The sequence below is a fragment of the Nycticebus coucang genome, chromosome 14, assembly GCF_027406575.1.
Source record: "Nycticebus coucang isolate mNycCou1 chromosome 14, mNycCou1.pri, whole genome shotgun sequence".
Taxonomy (NCBI): domain Eukaryota; kingdom Metazoa; phylum Chordata; class Mammalia; order Primates; family Lorisidae; genus Nycticebus; species Nycticebus coucang.
Window position 1 is genome coordinate 59,157,467 of NC_069793.1, and position 23,335 is coordinate 59,180,801.

Sequence of the window (23,335 nt, forward strand, 5' to 3'; positions counted from 1 at the left end):
TATTGTTAGGAGTGTACTTCAGTTCTTGGTAATTTTAAATCTAGGTATCATAATAAAATATAAACGGGTTTCCTTTTAATCAGCTGACTTTTTGTAAAAGAAAAAAAAAAAGCAAAGAAAAGTGAAACCAGTTTTGCACTTCCTGCTTCCTGGATAAATTTACTTCTCTCTCTCACATACCAAGCCAAAGCCTGGGGTGGAGCTTTGAGTTAGCTGCTGTGAGTCGGCAGCCTGCCAGTCTCTGGAAAAGAACCTACTCTTTTTTCTTTTCTTTTTCTTCTTTCTTTCTTTCTTTCTTTTTTTTTTTGAGACAGAATCTCACTTTGTTGCCCTCAGTAGAGTGCTGTGGTGTTACAGCTCACAGGAACCTCAAACTCTTGGGCTTAAGCAATTCTCTTGCCTATGGGAAGAGAAAAGAACCTACTCTTTATGCAGATCTCCCTGCAGCAACCTGAAGACTGAAATTGAGCCTCAAGAGACAGGTAAGTGAGGAAAACTTGGGAAAGGGATTAGAAAGAGAGACACGACAAGTTTAGGAACTGAAACAGAAACTGATGTAAACCATTTTAGGAAACAGTCAGACACAGGGAAATTAAGACAGGCTGAGAACACAAACATGAATTTGTCATCATTATTCTTTGAAAAAATTGCTACAAATCTGGGAGAAGATGGAATGCATAATCTAATCATACACAAAACAATTAGGTAATTTTTATTTTATTTAGTTATATTTTTGAGACAGAGTCTCACTATGTTGCCCTCTATAGAGTGCCGTGGTATACCTCTAACTCTTGGGCTTAACTCTTCTCTTCCCTCAGCCTCCTAAGTAGCTGGGACTATAGGCACCCACTACAACACCTGGCTATTTTTTGATTGTCATTGTCATTGTTGTTTGGCAGGCCCGGGCTAGGTTCGAACCCACCAGCTCCGGTGTATGTGGCTGGCGCCCAAGCTGCTGAGCTATAGATGCTGAGCCCAATTTGGTATTTTTTATTATCAAATAAAAACAAATCCAGATGTAGGTAAAGAGAAACTTTATTCAAAAAGATTATTGCAACAAAAGAAAGAAGACTGTTGCAACATGGAGAAGAATCCAACCATAAAAGGTACAAGCATCTCAAAATCTAGGCATATAGAAATTTTCTTTTTCAGGGTAAAGTCAGCAAGGCTAGAAAGAGACCAGTATGAAAGCATTAAGATACTCAAGGAATATTTTTCCCTTGAGAATATATTCAAGTCAGTTAATTCTTATGAAGAGTTGTATGCTGGGTCAGGAGAAAAGTAGGTCAAAATTCAGGAACATGTATAAAGAAGAGAAGCTTAATTAATGTTTGCTGAAGATAATAATCATTTTGTTTCTATTGATCAGTGCCTGTAAACAGCTCAGCTAATCTTTTATGAGGCAAAGAATGGGAATTCAAAGGGTCTGTGTCTGGCCTACCATCAATTAAAGAAGGAGACATGAGGGCAGCGCCTGTGGCTCAAGGAGTAGGGCGCTGGTCCCATATGCCGGAGGTGGCGGGTTCAAACCCAGCCCCGGCCAAAAAATCCACAAAAAAAAAAAAAAGAAGGAGACATGAGTCTTACCTAAGTTGTATGGTTAAGAGTAGATCTGTGTAATGCAGGAGTGAAAAGAAACTTGCCCTTACCCTCAAAATTTTGCTGATAGATCAATTTACAAGTAAGGCAGATTAATAAGAGAAAAGTTTACTTAACCATGTATGTGAGGAGAATCAGAGTGATTACTCAATATCCAATAAAGTTTAGATATTCCAATATAAGAGAAAAGTTTACTTAACCATGTATGTGAGGAGAATCAGAGTGATTACTCAATATCCAATAAAGTTTAGATATTTTTACCTGTCCTTTCAGAGGGGAGGGAGAGGTGAGGAATACAGGTATTTCTGTTTAGGGGCACTAAACAGTTGCTAAGGAAAATGAATAGACCTGGGAGAATGAATGAATGGAGGAAACAGAATGACTTATAAATAAACCTGAGAGACAGACATAGTGTTTAAAATAATTTGGGCCAGGTCTGGTTGCATTCTTGATAGGTTTTCCTTATAATGTACTGAGGTAACGAGGAGAGAAAGGAAAGTCCATTATTTTTTGATCTGTTACTCTGATTTATCAAGATAGAGGAAAAGTCCCTTCCATTACTTCTTTGATCTCAATGGGCCTGTTATTCAAAATACTCTCAACGAGTTATATTTTGGGTTAAAATTTCTTGACTTCCTTCAGCAGTAAGCTTTTCCTCAGAACACAAAACAGTGGATGGAAATATTTAACCATAGCTATTTTCCAGGACCAAAATGTTACTGGACTAAGAGGGTCCTGCCACCTATCACTGTCAGCCAATATGCAGAGACAGAGATAGGTCTACCAAATTTTATTTGTCAGAAGGCTGGGATTCTAGAGAACAGTAAGAGTAGTCTCTCCAAGACTGTTCTGATCTTCCATTTCTAATGTTACAGTTTTATACATTTAAGTTCAAAGTGAAGACCATGTTAACCTTTATCTTAAACAATAATCAGCAAACCCCATGAACCATAGTAAACAATAATCACAACCTAAAACAACATTCTAATTCAAAAGTAGCTGGGACTACAGGCACCCACAACAATGCTCAGCTATGTTGTTGTTGTTGTTGTCATTGTTGTTTGGCTGGCCCAGGCTGGGTTCAAACCCACCAGCCTGTGTGTATATGGCCGGCACCCTACCCACAGAGCTATGGGTGCTGCCCTATGAAATAGATTTTAAATGGGAATAATGACTACAAATTCTTGCACTTGTTCTGGGATTGAACTTATTCAAGAAAGGGATAAGTTTAAAGTTATAGTAGGAACAACATGCAACACAGTTAATAAAAGACAACTAAAGGCACATTAAATACAATAACAAATGAAGATGTCTAACAATAATATACTTCCCATCCCCACAACTGAAGTTTTTAACCTTCATTTCTGCACAGTTCTGCAGTCCATTGGTCCAGCTTGAGTTTGCTGCTTTTTCTTGGAGGGATAAGGCTAGATGTGGGAATGTTGTAATCCAGACAATTTGACTCCTATAGGGGTTGCAAGTAGGACATCCAAAGGCCAGTCCACTTTCCCTTGAGTTCATCAGGCCTTTTTCCCCAAGTGCTGAAGATAATCAGGTTACTGGCTAGAATGTATGTAGGTTTCAGGAAATAGGGCAAGGGACCTCTTCTTCAATTTGGAGGGTGGCATAGTATAGCTGAAGAAGTGGCTGTGTTTGCCATAACAGAGATCAAAGGTCATTTGCTAGAGGCCTTGAAAAAGTTGGGAAGGCATCTTGGGTAGCTGGTCCAAGGCCAGTTGAGTAAGTTCCTTGGTTTGCATGGATCCATTACTGAAATGCAGGATCTGGAAGATATATCTCAAAAACTCCTCCAGGGTAAAGAAGTAAACAGAGGTTCAATCTGGCTTATTTACACTGACAGGGATGAAGTCAGGGTTGTATCAAGTGTAAAAGAATGAAACCATTGACACTATCAACAAGAAGACTCCACCTGCATACATAGTGCTCCATAAAGACCATGTACAAACGCCAATCACTGCAATTATTAAAAATATTGTAACTAACTTTTTAAATTATGTGTCACCTCAATAAACTATAAACTCAGAAAAAAAATAATGAAACCATTTACCAGTCACCTACAAATATCTGTAAGTTCTGGGTTTTGAGGCTAAGGTTTGCACAATGAAAACATTAGTATTCTTTTTTACAGTCTTAGCAGAGTTCTTAAGAACTTAGTTTTAACTAGTTTTAAGAGTCTCTATGGCCCAGGATGAAGGAGGGAAGAGGAGGTTGACGGGAGGGGAGGGGGAGGGCAGGTGGAGGGAGGGTAATCGGTGGGAACCTCACCTATGGTGCATATTGCAGGGGTGAAGGTCAAATCTATTAAGAGTAGAGTACAAATATCTTAACACAATAATTAAGTAAGTGAGGTGAAGGCTATGTTAACCAGGTTGATGTAAGCATTCCAAATTGTATACAAAATCAGCACATTATACCCCATAAATGCATTAATGTACACAGTTATGATTTAATAAAAATTGTTATGAGAAAAACAAGAGTCTCTATAGAACTAATATAAAGTTCTGGGCTATTCAAGTGAATATTCCTGAAAATCAGTTAAGAGTGGGGCCTCTTAAGAGGCCATGTTGTAGCCACACCATTTAATGGGGAAAAAATTATTATTTTTTGAGACAGAGTCTCACTATGTCACCTGGGTAGAGTGCTGTGGCATGACAACTCACAGCAACCTTGAACTCTTGGGTTTAAGTGATTCTCTTGCCTCAACATCCCAAGTAGCTGGGATTACAGGCACCTGCCACAACACCTGGCTATTTTCTGGTTGTAGTTGTCATTGTTTGGCAGCTCCAGTGTATGTGGCTGGTACCCTAGGTGCTGAGCTACAGGCACCAAGCCTAGTGGGAAATTTTTATTCAGGTTTCAATTTCTCTTGAGGTATCTATATAGACACAGCTGATAGTGTTTAATACTGCACAGATTCCTTCCAGTGTAGTCACTGGAAGGCAATCTTTGTTGAGCCTTAAGGCTTTTTTACAATCAGTCTTAGAGACAAATCACTAATCACATTTCTTTTGGCATGTAGTCTGCGGATTGGGATAAGTATTCTCAGCAAGCTTTTGTAATGTTACTTCTGGAGTAGTCATCCCAAAATACGTCAGAGACATACACATTGGGGTAAATATTTTTAACTTTGTTTTTTTCTCAGTGCCCACTTTGAAATGAAAAGATTTTACATATTAAAACCTAATATGTTATCTCAGGGCTAAGAAACAGGAAAAAAAATTGGAGCAAATGTGACTACTGTATATAATTCTATATTCTTTGGCCCATCTCTTAGTACTGTTAACAGATCATTTTAGTTAAATAGCTATGTCTCATTCTATGATCTGGCATTGCAGACAAGGCTGGAATCTAATACAGGTGGGCCACAGTTTCTTTCTTTCTTTTTTTTTCTTTAGTACAATATTTTATAAAAATAGAGAGTAGCTGAAAATACTACATGCTAATACAGACAATATGATACACAAACTCAGGGGAAGGAGTCAGCAGGGTGAGTGTGGCAGAGGCCACCAATTTAGACTAAGAGCCTTTTGATGGACTGCTGAATGGACTGAATCTGCTGCTTTAGCTGTGAGTCTTCTTTGATAGTGACAGAATACACAATGACAGGCCTGGAGACCCCACAGTCCTGCCCTAAGGCCTGCTTTGTAGTGCACAAACACGTAGGAAATGTTCTTGTCTTCACACAGCAACAGGAGGTGCAGAATGATCTCCAGTGGCTCAGCATCTGCGGAACTCAGATACCACTATTGAGGGTTTTGATGGCCTCATTGGCTCCTTTCCAAAGCTGCTTGTAGTTACATGACTACTGAATGAGGTCCAATAGTTTCTTGGTGAGATGGGCACTGGCAAGGGGCTAGGTCTTGGGATTTACAATAGCTTCAGTCATAACTGTGGTTCCACGGGCTGGACACTCCTCAAAAAATACAGCCAAATTTAGGATGAGAATACTCACCTCAGATTCCACAGTTTATTTTTGAAACATATTTTTCTTTCCTTAATTTCCCATTTTGCTAAAAAAAATTACAGCAGAATCAATTTAATTGCCAAAATAAACTGTACTTTCAGTATACTGGGTCTGATCATTTACATAAAGTGCAGTAAGAATAATTACTAGCCACCTAAGGCTTTTCTTTCTTTTAAAATTGACTTTGCTGGAACCTTTTATAAGGAATCTCAGTTAAATTTAAAAGCCTCTCATGAGCTCAAGTTTAAACTGTGCCATTAGATACCTGTATACATTGGGTAAATTCCTTCTCTCAAGGTCCCAAAGCAAATTGGGATTCCCAGAACTGTGAGAAAGTAACATTTTTTACTCACCACAGATCAAGAAATGTTATTAATGACATATCTGGCCACTTTTTCCATTGTGCTTTTTATTGGCCTTATAAAATTAACCTTAATTCCTCACAGTCTGGCCACCTCTGCAAATTTCATTCCAGTCAAAGCCTTGGTAAAATAACCATTATCCGTTATTTTTGTCCTATAGAAGAAAATAGATTCTTATTGAACTTATGCAAATAACTATGCTGTCAGAAATTAAGAACACTTATAAATGGTTTCCAAATTCCAGAGAAATCAAGGAGAGAGAAAAATAAATGTTTCAAATATCGTTTATAAGTACCTACATTACTGAAAGCTGTAAATAGCTCAAAAGATGGAAAAGGGTTTTCTTGACTTCTGGAAAACAGAACACAGAAAGAATCAGCAATGTTTTAAACAAAAAGTCATAAAAATATTAGTTTAGTTCTGAGTAATTAATTTCTGTTCTGTTTTAGCTTTTTAATTAAAGTCATGGAAGTGTGCTTTTAATCCTATAGTATATGATCTCTAAAGTTATCAGAAATCTGTATTCAACAGAATCTATTAACATTTCCATTACTTTCCTTGAAGGATAAATTTTAGACTTAGTCAATTACATAAAAACATTTCATGAGATGAATAAAAAAATTATTGCTAACATACACTCAGACACTAATATTTGATAATATTAGACCATATGTATATATACAAACATAATCCACAGGAAAAAAAATTTTTTTTTAATATTGACATGTCCGCACTTTATTTTTTTTTTTACTCTTTTTTTTTTTTTTTATTGTTGGGGATTCATCGAGGGTACAATAAGCCAGGTTACACTGATTGCAATTGTTAGGTAAAGTCCCTCTTGCATTCATGTCTTACCCCCATAAAGTGTGACACACACCAAGGCCCCACCCACCTCCCTTCTTCCCTCTTTCTGTTTCCCCCTCATAACCATAATTGTCATTAATTGTCCTCATATCAAAATTGACTACATAGGATTCATGCTTCTCCATTCTTGTGATGCTTTACTAAGAATAATGTCTTCCACTCCATCCAGATTAATACGAAGGATGTAAAGTCTCCATTTTTTTTAATGGATGAATAGCATTCCATGGTATACATATACCACAGCTTGTTAATCCATTCCTGGGTTGGTGGGCATTTAGGCTGTTTCCACATTTTGGCGATTGTAAATTGAGCTGCAATAAACAGTCTAGTACAAGTGTCCTTATGATAAAAGGATTTCTTTCCTTCTGGGTACATGCCCAGTAATGGGATTGCAGGATCAAATGGGAGGTCTAGCTTGAGTGCTTTGAGGTTTCTCCATACTTCCTTCCAGAAAGGTTGTACTAGTTTGCAGTCCCACCAGCAGTGTAAAAGTGTTCCCTTCTCTCCACATCCACGCCAGCATCTGCAGTTTGGAGATTTTGTGATGTGGGCCATTCTCACTGGGGTTAGATGATATCTCAGGGTTGTTTTGATTTGCATTTCTCTAATATATAGAGATGATGAACATTTTTTCATGTGTTTGTTAGCCATTCGTCTGTCGTCTTTAGAGAAAGTTCTACCCATGTCTCTTGCCCATTGATATAAGGGATTGTTGGCTTTTTTCATGTGGATTAATTTGAGTTCTCTATAGATCCTAGTTATCAAGCTTTTGTCTGATTGAAAATATGCAAATATCCTTTCCCATTGTGTAGGTTGTCTCTTTGCTTTGGTTATTGTCTCCTTAGCTGTACAGAAGCTTTTCAGTTTAATGAAGTCCCATTTGTTTATTTTTGTTGTTGTTGCAATTGCCATGGCAGTCTTCTTCATGAAGTCTTTCCCCAGGCCAATATCTTCCAGTGTTTTTCCTATGCTTTCTTGCAGGATTTTTATTGTTTCATGCCTTAAATTTAAGTCCTTTATCCATCTTGAATCAATTTTTGTGAGTGGGGAAAGGTGTGGGTCCAGTTTCAGTCTTTTACATGTAGACATCCAGTACTCCCAACACCATTTATTGAATAGGGAGTCTTTTCCCCAAGTTATGTTCTTGTTTGGTTTATCAAAGATTAGGTGGTTGTAAAATGTTAGTTTCATTTCTTGGTTTTCAATTCGATTCCAAGTGTCTATGTCTCTGTTTTTGTGCCAGTACCATGCTGTCTTGAGCACTATGGCTTTGTAGTACAGACTAAAATCTGGCATGCTGATGCCCCCAGCTTTATTTTTGTTACAGAGAACTGCCTTAGCTTTACGGAGTTTTTTCCGGTTCCATACAAAAAGCAGAATCATTTTTTCCAAATCTTGAAAGTACGATGTTGGTATTTTGATAGGAATGGCATTGAATAGGTAGATTGCTTTGGGAAGTATAGACATTTTAACAATGTTGATTCTTCCCATCCGTGACCATGGTATGTTCTTCCATTTGTTAATATCCTCTGCTATTTCCTTTCTGAGGATTTCATAGTTTTCTTTATAGAGGTCCTTCACCTCCTTCGTTAGGTATATTCCTAGGTATTTCATTTTTTGGGGGGACTATGGTGAAGGGAGTTGTGCCCTTAATTAGCTTCTCATCTTGACTGTTATTGGTGTACACAAAGGCTACTGACTTGTGGATATTGATTTTATATCCTGAAACATTACTGTATTTTTTGATGACTTTCAGGAGTCTTGTGGTTGAGTCTTTGGGGTTCTCTAAGTATAAGATCATGTCGTCAGCAAAGAGGGAGAGTTTGACCTCCTCTGCTCCCATTTGGATTCCATTTATTTCCTTGTCTTGCCTAATTGTATTGGCTAGAACTTCCAGCACTACGTTGAATAGTAAAGGTGACAGAGGACAACCTTGTCTGGTTCCAGTTCTAAGAGGAAAAGCTTTCAGTTTTACTCCATTCAGTAAAATATTGGCTGTGGGTTTGTCATAGATAGCTTCAATCAGTTTTAGAAATGTGCCACCTATGCCTATACTCTTCAGTGTTCTAATTAGAAAAGGATGCTGGATTTTATCAAATGCTTTTTCTGCATCTATTGAGAGGATCATGTGATCTTTATTTTTGCCTCTGTTAATATGGTGGATAACGTTTATAGACTTGCGTATGTTAAACCAGCCTTGCATCCCTGGGATGAAGCCTACTTGATCATGATGAATGACTTTTTTGATGATAAGCTGTAATCTATTGGCTAGGATTTTGTTCAGAATTTTTGTGTCTATGTTCATGAGTGAGATTGGTCTGAAATTCTCCTTTTTGTTTGGCTCTTTTCCTGGTTTTGGTATCAGGGTGATGTTTGCTTCATAGAATGTGTTGGGGAAGATTCCTTCTTCCTCAGCTTTTTGGAATAATTTCTGCAGTACAGGAATAACCTCTTCCTTGAAGGTTCGATAGAATTCTGGAGTGAAGCCATCTGGACCAGGGCATTTTTTGGTTGAAAGATCTTTTATTGTTTCTTTGATCTCAGTGCTTGAAATTGGTCTGTTCAGGAGCTCTATTTCTTCCTGGCTGAGTCTAGGGAAAGGGTGTGATTCCAAATATTGATCCATTTCCTTCACATTGTCAAATTTCTGGGCATAGAGTTTCTGGTAGTATTCAGAGATGATCTCTTGTATCTCTGTGGGATCAGTTGTTATTTCCCCTTTATCATTTCTGATTGAGGTTACTAGAGATTTTACTTTTCTATTACTCGTTAGTCTGGCTAATGGTTTATCTATTTTTATTTATTTTTTCAAAAAACCAACTCCTTGTTTCATTAATTTTCTGAATGATTCTTTTGTTTTCAATTTCATTGATCTCTGATTTGATTTTGGATATTTCTTTTCTTCTACTGAGTTTAGGCTTAGATTGTTCTTCTTTTTCCAATTCCATAAGATCTCTTGTGAGATTGTTGATGTGCTCTCTTTCTGTTTTTCGAATGTAGGCATCTAAATTGATGAATTTTCCTCTCAAAACTGCTTTTGAAGTATCCCACAGGTTTTGGTAGCTTGTGTCTTCATTGTTGCTATGCTCAAGGAAATTAATGATTTCCTGTTTTATTTCTTCCTTCACCCATCTGTTATTCAACAGAAGATTGTTTAGTTTCCATGCCTTTGAGTGGGGTCAAGCATTTTTTTTAGAGTTGAGTTCCACCTTTAGTGCCTTATGGTCTGAGAAGATACAAGGTAAAATTTCAATTCTTTTGATTCTGTTGATATTTGTTTTGTGTCCCAGGATATGATCAATTTTGGAGAATGTTCCATGGGGTGATGAGAAGAATGTATATTCTTTATCTTTGGGATGGAGTGTTTTATATGCGTCTATCAAGCACAGTTGTCCTAGGGTCTCATTTAAGTCTCTTATATCCTTGTTTAATTTCTGTTTAGAGGATCTTTCCAGCTCTGTAAGAGGAGTGTTAAGGTCCCCTGTTATTATGGTATTATCAGATATCATATTGCTCAGACTGAGTAAGGTCTGTTTCAAGAATCTGGGAGCATTTAAATTGGGTGCATAAATATTTAGAATTGAAATGTCTTCTTGTTGTATTTTTCCCTTGACCAATATAATGTGACCATCTTTGTCTTTTTTGACTTTAGTTGCTTTAAATCCACATGTATCTGAAAATAAGATTGCAACTCCTCTTTTCTTCTGAATTCCATTTGCCTGAAAAATTGTCTTCCAACCCTTGACTCGGAGCTTTCATTTGTCTTTTGCAGTCAGGTGTGTTTCCTGCAGACAGCCAATGGATGGCTTGTGTTTTTTAATCCAGTCAACCAATCTATGTCTCTTCAGTGGGGAATTCAAGCCATTAACATTTATTGAGATAATTGATAAGTGTGGTAGTATTCTATTCGTCTTATTTGGTGAGAGTCCATTGCTTAGTTTTATCTTTTGCATCAGTGTGGAGGTTTGGTTCTGTACTTTAATTTCTGAGTTCTTACTTTGCTGCTGATCCATTGTGGTGGTCAGTGTGCAGAACAGGTTGAAGTATTTCCTGTAGAGCTGGTCTTGTTGTGGCGAATTTCCTCAATGTTTATATATCCATAAATGATTTGATTTCTCCATCAATTTTGAAGCTTAGCTTAGCAGGGTACAGAATTCTGGGCTGGAAATTGTTCTGTTTAAGTAGATTAAAGGTAGATGACCATTGTCTTCTTGCTTGGAAAGTTTCATTAGAGAAGTCTGCGGTCACTCTGATGGATTTGCCCCTATGGGTCGACTGGCGCTTACTCCTGGCAGCTTGCAGAATCTTTTCTTTTGTCTTGACTTTGGACAGGTTCATCACAATGTGTCTTGGAGAAGCTTGGTTAGAGTTGAGGCGACCTGGTGTCCGATATCCCTCTGAAAGCAGTGTGTCAGAATCTTTGGTGACATTTGGGAAATTTTCTTTTATAATATTCTCTAGTATGGCTTCCATTCCTCTGGGGCATTCTTCTTCCCCTTCTGGAATTCCTATAACTCGTATGTTGGAACGCTTCATAAAGTCCCATAATTCTGATAGTGGACGTTCTGCTTTCTCTCTCTTCTTTTCTGCCTCTTTTACTATCTGAGTTATTTCAAAAACTTTGTCTTCTACCTCTGAAATTCTTTCTTCTGCATGGTCTAACCTGTTGCTGATACTTTCCATTGTATCTTTAAGTTCCCTGATTGACTGTTTCATTTCCTTCAGCTCTGCTATATCCTTTTTATATTCTTCATATCGTTCATCTCTGATTTGATTCTGTTTTTGGATTTCCTTTTGGTTATTTTCCACTTTATTAGCAGTTTCCTTCATTGTTTCCATCATTTCTTTCATTGTTTTCAACATGTGTATTCTAAATTCCGTTTCTGTCATTCCTAACATTTCTGTATAGGTGGAATCCTCTGCAGTAGCTACCTCATGGTCCCTTGGCGGGGTTGTTCTGGACTGGTTCTTCATGTTGCCTGGAGTTTTCTGCTGATTCTTCCTCATGGGTGATTTCTTTTATCTGTTTCCTTGCCCTAATTTTCCTTTCACTTCCTCTTGCTCTTTAAGTTCTCGTGCCTGTGGAAGTTGCGGGCGGGTTTAGACGGATTGAACACACGCGACCACTTGCCGGTTTTCCACTGTTTTAGTCCTCCTCTTGGGGTCCAGAAGTCTCTCGCTGACTCCCTGTATCCTCTCAGGGGTGATGATAGGCAGACCCCACCAGCCAGAGATGCCTGGAGTCCTATACCCCCAGACTCACAGTGCGCAGATGCCAGGAAGCTGTTACTTGGCTGCCATCTTGCTCCACCTCTGACATGTCCGCACTTTATGCATAAAGAATTGGAGATCTTGGCTGGTAAGGAATTTTGACCTTTATGTTGCCGGTCAGGTTCTGGGTTCTGCCTGCTGTAGCTTCCAGGAGAGTGGAGCGTTGGAAGTATGAACTAAAATAAAATCTTAGGGTTCCCCTCCAAGTGGCTGACTGACTAGACCCTCTTGGCTAGGGGGATCCCCAAAAACTGAGTTGGTAGACCAATCCACAGAAAATTAACCACCATTTCATAATTGACAATATTTTTTTCCCAGTTTCAAAGAAATTTAATATGTTTACACATTATATTAAGGAACAAGTGATACATTATCATTTTTTACAAACTGATCTTTCTGTGTTAAAATAGATTTTAAAATTCAGTGTATGTCATTATTACCACTAAGGAAATCTCAGCCCTTTCTACCTAAAAACAATATATTTAAATTACTGCTATGTTGTCACTGCTTTCTGTTAATTCCTCAAGTCATTTAGATAGTCCTATTTTCTTTTTCTTTTTCTTTTTTTTTTTTAGACAGAGTCTCACTATGTCACCCTGGATAGAGTGTCATGGCATCACAGCTCACAGCAACCTCCAACTCTTGGGCTTAAGCGATTCTCTTGCCTCAGCCTCCCAAGTAGCTGGGACTACAGGCACCTGCCACAATGCCTGGCTATTTTTTGGTTGTAGTTGTCATTGTTGTTTGGCAGGCCCTGGATTTGAACCTGCCAACTCCAGTGGATGTGGCCGGTGCCCTAGCCGCTGAGCTACAGGCTCCAAGCCTATAGGACTTTGAAGTTCCTTTATCCTAAATGAAAGAAATTAAAAACATTTTTTGTTCTGTCCCTAGTTCTGGTTGTAACAATTAGGAAGACTCTAGCCACAAATTTAAATCACTTAGAAGATTTACAATAAAGAAGATTCCCGAATCTATGCTTACGGTTGTAACCTGAGTTATAGGCTCAGTTACTCCAAATAAATAATTCTTCTAAGTACTAATTTAAGCCTTAGTATCTAAACAACAAGATAATTTCCCCAAATAAATAAGAGGAAGCGCACTCTATACCTTGGTTGCCTGTGGTGACATTATTAAGGACCTGGCAAATCGTTTTTGTTTTAAAGCTGTTAACTATGTCAAGCATTTATTAAGCTTTAGTATACAGAGAACTCTAGTCCCAAGAGCTGTGTTCTATACTCTTCAAAAATATCTCTTGGAAGGTAACACAAAATTTAAGTCCTCACAATAGTAATTTTATTAAATTAGTTACTTTATGAAACATTACAGATGTCATAATTGTTAACATAACAATTTACCAAACCGTAGTTAACTGGTGCAGTTTGATCAGCATGTTTTATAAAGGAAAAGAAATGCCAAAACCCTGTTAAAGTTGTTCCATTGCAGGCCAGGAGAACAAAGGAGATTTGTTTCTCAGACAGTTAGATCAGGCAAATAAAAACAGGTGAAGAGTCTCCTTCCCCCTTCCAAAGCACTCCATTAGTACAAATAGTCTAATAAATAAAAAAAAAGACAGTCTATGCACTTAAGAAATTCCACAACTTGTAATGCAATAATGGAGAGGTTTACTTTCTTCAGCTTCAAAGTTGAAGGGTTTTGGTCATTTAATTTTTATCAAACTAGTGCTTTTCAGCCGCAGTATCTTCACTCTTATTCAACAATGTATTTTTAATATCCTCATGCTCAATTTTAAGACAAAGCACACCACATGCCCTTGTGGTAAACTGCTTTTGTTAACAAGTTATGAAGCAGTTCAAGAAGGTATGGTTAAGACTGTATTACTGAATGATGCTGATAAATACTACACATTTTTTTAATCATGTCACAAACTTTTCTTTCCAATTTAGTGACTGCTGCTATGGAATCAGATAGCAACAATGACAACATTATTAGATTTGGTTAGTTTTGAACTATGATTTAGTAGCAACTGTAGGTTCCCAATTTTAACCCCTTGGCAGCAAGATCCAAGTTCCTTCATTTGCACATTATTACCTAAGTGCCCAGGGGTTAAATAACTAGCACAAAAGATACTGCACTTTTGATTGCAGCACTTGGCAGAACTGAAAGGAAAGGAAATCATGCTACATGTTGAAGGGATTGTGGGCAACATAAAGAAGATACCAGGAGAAGATAAAATGTCACATGAAGTCTTGATCATCTTGTAATATCCTCCATCATAACCACCATAATCTGCCAGGTCGTCTTTCATGGTGGCCTTTAATCCCCCTGCAGGAACCACACTTTTCTTCTTCTTTTTGGCTTTGTTTCAGTTTTCTTGCTTCTGCTTTTCACTGCAAAGCAGTCAATGAATGGTAATCTTTTTCAAGTCATCAATTTCCAATGAAATACAAACATCTCAAACTAAGACTTCCAAAAAACTGGCTTAATATAGTGACTTTTCATTTTGTGTAATTTTATCTTTTAGTAACCTTCCAAATTCTGTGCAGTCATCTCCTGAAGATGGATTCATAGCATCTATTCCATAAACTGTATTATTAACAAAGAAAGTTTCCTTTGCTAATTCAAGGTCTGACTCTTCCTACAATTTCTTTAACTGCAGTTTATCTGCTAATTGTTCTTCTGGTTTTAGCACTTGGGGGTTCTTCAGTTTCTTCTAACCTCTTTTTTTTTTTTATTAAATCATAACTGTATACATTGATATGATCATGGGGCATCATACACTTGCTTCATAAACCATTTGACACATTTTTATCACATTGGTTAACATAGCCTTTCTGGCGTTATCTCAGTTACTGTGCCAAAACATTTATATTCTACATTTACCAAGTTTCGCAAATACCCCTGTAAGATGCACCACAGGTGTGATCCCACCGATCCCCCTCCCTCTACCCACCCCTCCCCCTTCCCACTTCCCCCTATTGTTAAGTTGTAGCTGGGTTATAGCTTTCATGTGAGAGTCCCAAATTAGTTTCATAGTAGGGCTGTGTACATTCGGTACTTTTTCTTCCATTCTTGGGATACTTTACTAAGAAGAATATGTTCCAGCTCCATCCATGTAAACATGAAAGAGGTAAAGTCTCCATCTTTCTTTAAGGCTGCATAGTATTCCATGGTATACATATACCACAATTTATTAATCCATTCGTGGATCGATGGACACTTGGGCTTTTTCCATGACTTAGCTATTATGAATTGGGCTGCAATAAAAATTCTGGTACAAATATCTTTGTTATATTGTGATTTTTGGTCTTCTGGGTATATGCCCAGCAGAGGAATTACAGGATTGAATGGCAGATCTATTTTTAGATCTCTGAGTGTTCTCCATATATCTTTCCAAAAGGAATGTATTAATTTGCATTCCCACCAGCAGTGCAGAAGTGTTCCCTTTTCTCCGCATCCATGCCAACATCTCTGGTCTTGAGATTTTGTGATATAGGCTAGTCTCATTGGAGTTAGATGATATCTCAAAGTAGTTTTGATTTGCATTTCTCTGATGATTAAAGATGATGAGCATTTTTTCATATGTCTGAAGGCCGTGCGCCTGTCTTCTTCAGAGAAGTTTCTCTTCAAATCCCTTGCCCAGCCTGTGATGGGATCCCTTGTTTTTTTCTTCCTGATGCGTTTGAGTTCTCTGTGGATTCTGGTTATTAAACCTTTGTCAGAGATATACCCTGCAAATATCTTCTCCCATTCTGAGGGCTGTCTACTTGCTCTGCTTACTATGTTCTTAGCTGTGCAGAAGCCTTTTAGTTTGATCAAGTCCCAGTAGTGTATTTTTGAAGCTGCTTCAATAGCCCGGGGGGTTCTCCTCATGAAATACTCACCCAGACCAATTTCTTCAAGGGTTTTCCCTGCATTCTCCTCTAGTATTTTTATACTTTCATGTTTTAAGTTTAAATCTTTAATCCAATGAGAGTCTATCTTAGTTAATGGTGAAAGGTGTGGGTCCAATTTCAGTCTTCTACAGGTTGCCAGCCAGTTCACCCAGCACCATTTGTTAAATAGGGAATGTTTTCCCCACTGAATGTTTTTAATTGGCTTGTCAAAAATCAAATAGCGGTAAGTAGCTGGATTCATCTCTTGGTTCTCTATTCTGTTCCAGATATCTACTTCTCTGTTTTTGTGCCAATACCATGCTGTTTTGATCACTATCGATTTGTAGTAAAGTCTGAGGTCTGGTAGTGTGATTCCTCCTGTTTTGTTTTTATTTCTGAGTAATGTCTTGGCTACTCGAGGTTTTTTCGGATTCCATATAAAACGAAGTAATGTTTTTTCAAGATCTTTAAAATATGACAGTGGAGCTTTAATAGGGAGTGCGTTGAAATTATATATTGTTTTGGGTAGTATGGACATTTTGATAATGTTGATTCTTCCCAGCCATGAGCATGGTATGTTTTTACATTTGTTAACATTTTCAGCTATTTCTTTTCTTAGAGTTTCATAGTTCTCTGTATAGAGATCTTTCACGTCTTTTGTTAGGTAAATTCCCAAATATTTCATCTTCTTTGGCACTACTGTGAATGGGATAGAGTCCTTAACTGCTTTTTCAATTTGACTGTTGTTGGTGTATATAAAGGCTACCGATTTATGAATATTGATTTTGTAACCTGAGACGCTGCTGTATTCCTTGATCACTTCTAGGAGTTTTGTAGTAGAGTCCCTAGTGTTTTCCAGATACACAATCATATCATCTGCGAAGAGCGAGAGTTTGATCTCTTCTGACCCTATATGGATACCCTTGATCGCCTTTTCTTCCCTAATTGCGGTGGCTAAAACTTCCATTACAATGTTGAAAAGCAGTGGAGACAATGGGCAGCCTTGTCTGGTTCCTGATCTGAGAGGAAATGATTCCAATTTAACTCCATTCAATATGATATTGGCTGTGGGTTTGCTGTAGATGGCCTCTATCAGTTTAAGAAAAGTCCCTTCTAGACCAATTTTCTTGAGTGTTCTGATCATGAAGGGATGCTGGATATTATCAAAAGCTTTTTCTGCATCAATTGAGAGAATCATAGGGTCTTTGTTTTTTAATTTGTTTATGTGCTGAATTACATTTATAGATTTACATATATTGAACCAGCCTTGAGACCCTGGGATAAAACTAACTTGGTCATGATGTATAATTTGTTTGATGTGTTGTTGGATTCTGTTTGTTAGGATCTTGTTGAATATTTTAGCATCTATATTCATTAGTGATATTGATCTATAATTTTCTTTTCTTGTTGGGTCTTTTCTTGGTTTGGGGATCAGGGTGATGTTTGCTTCATAGAACGTGTTGGGTAGTCTTCCTTCTTTTTCTACATTTTGGAACAGGTTGAGTAATATAGGTACTAATTCCTCTTTAAAGGTTTGGTAGAATTCTGACGTGAAACCATCTGGTCCCGGGCTTTTCTTTTTAGGGAGGTTTTGTATAGTTGATGCTATTTCTGAACTTGGTATGGGTCTATTCAACATTTCCACTTGATTCTGGTTAAGTCTTGGAAGGTGGCGTGCTTCCAAGTATCGGTCTATTTCCTTCAGATTTTCATATTTCTGAGAATAAAGTTTCTTGTAATATTCATTAAGGATTTTTTGGATTTCTGATGAGTCTGTGGTTATTTCGTCTTTGTTGTTTCTGATTGATGATATTAGAGATTTTACTCTTTTTTTCCTGATTAGGTTGGCCAGAGGTTTATCTATTTTATTGACCTTTTCAAAAAACCAGCTTTTTGATTTATTGATCTGTTGTATTATTCTTTTGTTTTCAATTTCATTTAATTCTGCTCTAATTTTGGTTATTTCTTTTCTTCTACTGGGTTTGGGGTTGGAATGTTCTTCCTTTTCCATTTGCGTGAGATGTCCCATTAAGTTGTTAATTTCCTCTCTTTCCGTTCTCTTGAGGAAGGCTTGCAGTGCTATAAATTTCCCTCTTAGAACTGCCTTTGCAGTGTCCCAGAGGTTCTGATAGTTTGTGTCTTCATTGTCGTTTTGTTCCAAAAAATTGGCGATTTCTTTCTTAATCTCATCTCTGACCCAGCTATCATTCAGCATAAGGTTATTTAACTTCCATGTTTTTGTATGGGTATGCAGATTCCTGTTGTTACTCAATTCAAGTTTTATTCCATGATGGTCCGAGAAGATGCATGGAATAATTTCTATTCCTTTAAATTTACTGAGGATAGACTTGTGACCTAAAATATGGTCAATTTTGGAGTAAGTTCCGTGGGCTGATGAGAAGTATGTGTATTCAGTTTTGTTGGGATGAAATGTTCTGTAGATGTCTGCTAAATCTAAATATTGGATGGTTAGGTTTAAATCTAAGATTTCTTTGCTCAGCTTCTTTCTGGAGGATCGATCCAACACTGCCAAGGGAGTGTTGAAATCTCCAACGATTATGGAGCTGGAGGAAATCAAGTTACTCATGTCTGTTAGAGTTTCTCTTATAAATTGAGGTGCATTCTGATTGGGTGCATAGATATTAATAATTGAGATGTCGTCATATTGAGTATTACCCTTAACATATATGAACTGACCATTCTTGTCCTTCCTTACTTTTGATGGTTTAAAGCCTACTGTATCTGCAAATAAAATTACAACACCTGCTTTTTTCTGATTACCATTTGCCTGAAATATGGATGACCATCCTTTCATCCTGAGTCTGTATTTGTCTTTTAAGTTGAGATGTGACTCTTGTATGCAACAAATATCTGGCTTGAGTTTTTGTATCCAGTCAGCTAACCTATGTCTCTTTAGAGGACAGTTTAAGCCATTCACATTGATGGAGAGTATTGATAAGTCTGGTGGAATTTTGGGCATAGAGTTTTTCAAAGGTCCAGTGGACATTTTTAATCCTTTCGCCAGTGTGGAAGTTGGAGTTTGATCCGAAGTTTCTGAGTGAGTTTACTTTGTGGTATAGGATTGGGTTGGTCATTGTGGAGGATAGGTCTGAGAACATCCTGAAGAGCTGGTTTACTTATGGCAAATTTTTTCAACATATGAATGTCATTGAAGTATTTAATTTCTCCATATCATAGATGAAACTCAGTTTAGCTGGATACAAGATCCTGGGTTGAAAGTTTTTTTGCTTTAGGAGATTAAAAGTTGATGACCAGCCTCTTCTTGCTTGAAAAGTTTCAGCAGAGAGATCTGCAGTTATTCTAATATTCTTACCTTTCTACGTTATAGTTTTCTTTCGCCAGGCTGCTTTGAGAATCTTCTCTTTCATGTTAACTTTAGTGAAGCTAATTATGATATGTCTGGGGGATGACTTATTGGGGTTGAATCGTGCTGGGGTTCTGAAGCTGTCTGCTATCTGAATTTCAGATTCTCTAGGCATGTCTGGAAAATTTTCTTTCATAATTTCATGCAGAAGGGCCTCTGTGCCCTCGGAGGCGACTTCATCATTCTCAGAAATTCCTATAATCCTTATGTTGCTTTTTTTCGAATTATCTGAGAGTTCTCTGAGTGAGTGATCCGTTTTTGCTCTCCATTTCTCTTCCTCTTTGAGAGATTGGGAGCGTTCGAAGACTTTATCTTCAATGTCAGAAATCCTTTCTTCTGCTTGCTCCATTCTGTTACTGAGGGATTCTACTGTATTTTTCATATCTTTGAGGGCTGTAAGTTCTTGCTTCAGTGTGTCTAAGTCTTTGGTGGTTTTGTCTTTAAATTCGTTAAATTCTTGAGACAATTTTTGAATTTCTCCTCGAATTCCTAATTCCATTTTATTAATCTTGTCTGCAATCCAAATTCTGAATTCGATTTCTGACATTTCAGCCAGTTGTTTATGAATGGGATCTTCAATCACATATGCCGTATCTTTTCTTGGGGGGTTGATCTATTCTGGTTATTCATGTTACCAGAGTTTTTCTGCTGATTCCGCCCCATGGTTATTTTACTCCCTTTGGTTTTTCCCCTGGGGTTTTATCGAGGGCCCGTACAGTGTTGTGGCCTGAGAAACTGGGGCCCTGTCTGGTGTGGTGGAGCAAAGTGGTTCTGTCTTGCTTTCAGCTGGTTTCTGTTCAATCCTATTGCAACTTCTACTCTGGCTTGAAGTCTCAGCTGTGTGGAAAAATCAGCAATTAAGTCACCCCGCCTGGCCACCTCTGGCCCCAGTTGGAAAAGGAGAATCAAACCTTCCTACAATCGCACACCCAGGGCACCGCCTGAAAAGTCCTCAGTCTATTAGCCCAGTTCAAAAGGTCCAAATCAGCTGTCTCAATCGGCACTTGTCTCAGGTGGGAGAGTTCAAGAGGTCTCTGGGAACTGGATCACAGGGGCCTGGTGACTCCTCTGACACGGCTCACCCCAGTGCAGCGTCGAGTCAGGAGGAGCCACCCAGCAAACAGAGCAGTCTAGGAAGGTTGACGTCTCCTTCCCCACTTTGCCCCTCCATCGGACCCAGTCACTGGTATCTCTGCAGATGGCTAACCCAGTTGCCTGCAGTGAACAGACACTCCAGGGGTTTGCACCTGCCTGAATCGCAAGGAAGTCTGCCAGGCCCCCGCAGACTGCTGCTATCTAGCAGGAGGAGATGGGGCCTGACATCTTTGAGTGTTTGATGCAGGTGATGGGAAGGAGGTGTTCACTCAGGCTTAGCCCCGTCCCTGATGGATGCTGCTAACAGAACACAACAGAACAGACAACTTTGCGGGGTTCTGTCTCTGTTCCTGTCGAAATCGCCTACAGAAGACGGGCTGTTTTGAGTTCAAACGTCTTTGCTGCTGGAGATTTGCATTCAAACACCTCTCTGGGTCTGCCCCACCCTGGAGGCTTCCGGGTTTGTGAGCCGTGTCACCGGTGGCCTCCTCTGGTTGCCCAGGGAGACAGGGGGTGTGGCCTCAGAATATCCAGAAGTGAGCGTTCTGCCGTTAAAGAAAAAACGGCTGTTGATCTACCTCCAGGGAACTGCTGCTCTGGTGTGGGCACTAAGGCGACCCTTTTCTCCTCTGTCCCGCACCCCAGAGTCAGCACTGAGCGGCCGCAGTTTGTGCTGGGTCCACACCCCTCAAGAGATCCCCCAAGAATCAGAACTCTTGGGAGATGGGCCCCCAGACCCCGATTGGGAGTGGGAGGGGAAGCTAGAGTTTCATTCAGTTTTACGCAACACTACGGCCCGGGGAGGGCTCCTGCACTGCACCACAGGGAAGTGCCGCCAAGGCTTGATTTCCCCTCAGCAGAGTGCCCTCTCCTCGCTCACGTGTCCCAGAGTCAGCGCTGACCTGATGCAGCTCAGGCACTGTGCACTCCCCTTGAGAAATCACCCAAGGATCCGAACTCCGGGGGGATAGGCCCTCAGACCCCGAGTGAGAGTAGGGGCTCTCAGCTCTCAGCGGGGAAGCTAGAGTCTTATTCAGTCTTGTGCCTGCCCCATAATGTTGCCTGGGGAGGGTTGCTGCACTGCACCACAGGGAAGTGCCGCCAAGGCGTGACTCCCCTTCAGCCCGGTGCCCTCTCCTCACTTGTGCACCTCAGAGTCAATGCTGACCAGTCGCAACTCGGGGACTGTCCACTCCCCTTGAGAAATCACTCAAGGATCCGAATTCCTGGGGGTCAGGCCTCCAGACCTCAGTGGGCGGGAGGGGAGCGCCGGGGATTCAGGGTTGCCGGCAAAGGATTCCCAAAGTTTTATTCAGCCCTATGTCCGGCAGGAGAACACCACGGCACCCCAGTAGGGGAGGTAGGTCCAGTTTTTAGAAGGTCTCTCCCTGGAGTGTAGTGGGAGGGCCTTTAATTTCTGCCCACTTGTTCAATTGTGGGGCTCTTGAGCCGGTCTCATGGGGGAGGGGGACTCCCGTCCGCCTGGTGGTGGATTTTGTACCTTTTGTTTGCGTCCTTGTGATCACAGCTTGCCTCAGTGGTGTTGATGTACGTTCTTCAACCTTGTCTCTTGGTGAGGCTCAAGTCCACCAGGACACCTACTAAATTCCTGTCCCTTAACTCTCCTTCTGGACGGGAGCCTCTGTTGAAAGCTGGCTTCAGTCCGCCATCTTGTCTCCCTCCCTCCTCAATTTTGGTTTTAAATGTCCATTTTTACCATAGTTACTAAAGGATATTTCATGTTGTATAGAATTCTTACCTGTCAGTTATATTCTTTCACTGCATTAACAAATCCCACTCCCTTGTCTTCTGCCTTTCACTAGAACTGTTGAGAAGTCACCTCTCTTAGGTTTTTGAAGGTAAACTCTGATTTTCTTTGGATGCTTTTTTTGTTGTTGCTTTGCTTTGTTTTTCTGCAATGTCACTTTAATATGTCTGAGTGTAAATATTATTTTTCTTCTTTGGTGTTTTCTGAGGTCTTACTTATTGTTTTTAATTTGTAATGAAAAATTTTCAGTCATTTTTGCTTTAAATTATTTACCTTTTCTGTCAGATACATATTCTTCACTACCTAGTAAACTCTTTGAGGGTTTAATTTTTTTCTTAAAAATTACTCTTACTATCTTAGATGTCTTCAGCTGAAAAGGCTGGTTTGAGTTGCTTAGTCTACCAATAATGTGTACATTAAAACTTAGGAGGCATTCCAGAAGACAGAAAGCACAAGATGGAACTAACTGTAAAATAATGGCTTAGTATGGTTTATGTTGCTATAACAGAACACATGAGGCTGGGTAATGTATAATAAACAAAAACATATTGACTCACAGTTCTGGAGGTTTGGAAGTCCAAGAACAAGGTACCCAACATGTGACAAAGGTCTTAATGTTGCATAATCACATGGCAGAAAGTGGAAGACTAAAGGTGCAAAAGGGGTCCAAATTCACCTTTTATAACAGCATTAATCCTACTTAAAAAGGCAAAACCCTCATGGTACAATCACTTCTCAGAGATCCCACTTTTTTTTATTAAATCATAAACACATAGATCATTTATACAGTAATGCATTTAGGGGTACAATGTGCTGATTTCATATAGAATTAGAAACACATCACACTGGTTAATATATACCTCATCTTTTACTTAATTATTGTGTTAAGATATTTATACTCTATAATAATAGATCCGACATGTACCCTTGCATTATGCACCATAGGTGTGATCCCACCACTCATTCTCCCTCCATCTGACCTCCATCTCCCCTCCCATCCCCCCTCCTCCCTCCTTTATCTTGGGCCATAGTTGTGATCTATTCTTCATATGAAAGTGTGAGTGATTATAAATTGGTTTCATAATAGTACTGAGTACATGAGATTTTTTTTCCATTCCTGAGATACTTTACTAAGTAGGATATGTTCCAGCTCCATCCATGTAAACATAAAAG

General features: G+C 39.0%; 1 protein-coding gene and 2 pseudogenes across 2 annotated transcripts in view; 1 reads left to right on the top strand and 2 right to left on the bottom strand.

The window, feature by feature from the left end:
• The first annotated feature begins 204 nt into the window (after positions 1 to 204).
• Positions 205 to 23,335, top strand: part of LOC128564820 (interferon-induced very large GTPase 1-like) — a 43,168-nt gene continuing 20,037 nt past the window's right edge. The window contains exon 1 of one of the 2 annotated variants that reach the window (XM_053560657.1): positions 205 to 482. The gene's annotated coding sequence lies outside the window, so the exon portion shown is untranslated. Of the gene's footprint in view, positions 483 to 12,154; positions 12,170 to 23,335 lie in introns of those variants that run through there. The other variant, XM_053560658.1, reaches the window with a different exon arrangement.
• LOC128564823 (NHP2-like protein 1) lies at positions 4,986 to 5,506 on the bottom strand (annotated as a pseudogene).
• Positions 14,277 to 22,453, bottom strand: LOC128564419 (eukaryotic translation initiation factor 3 subunit J-like; annotated as a pseudogene).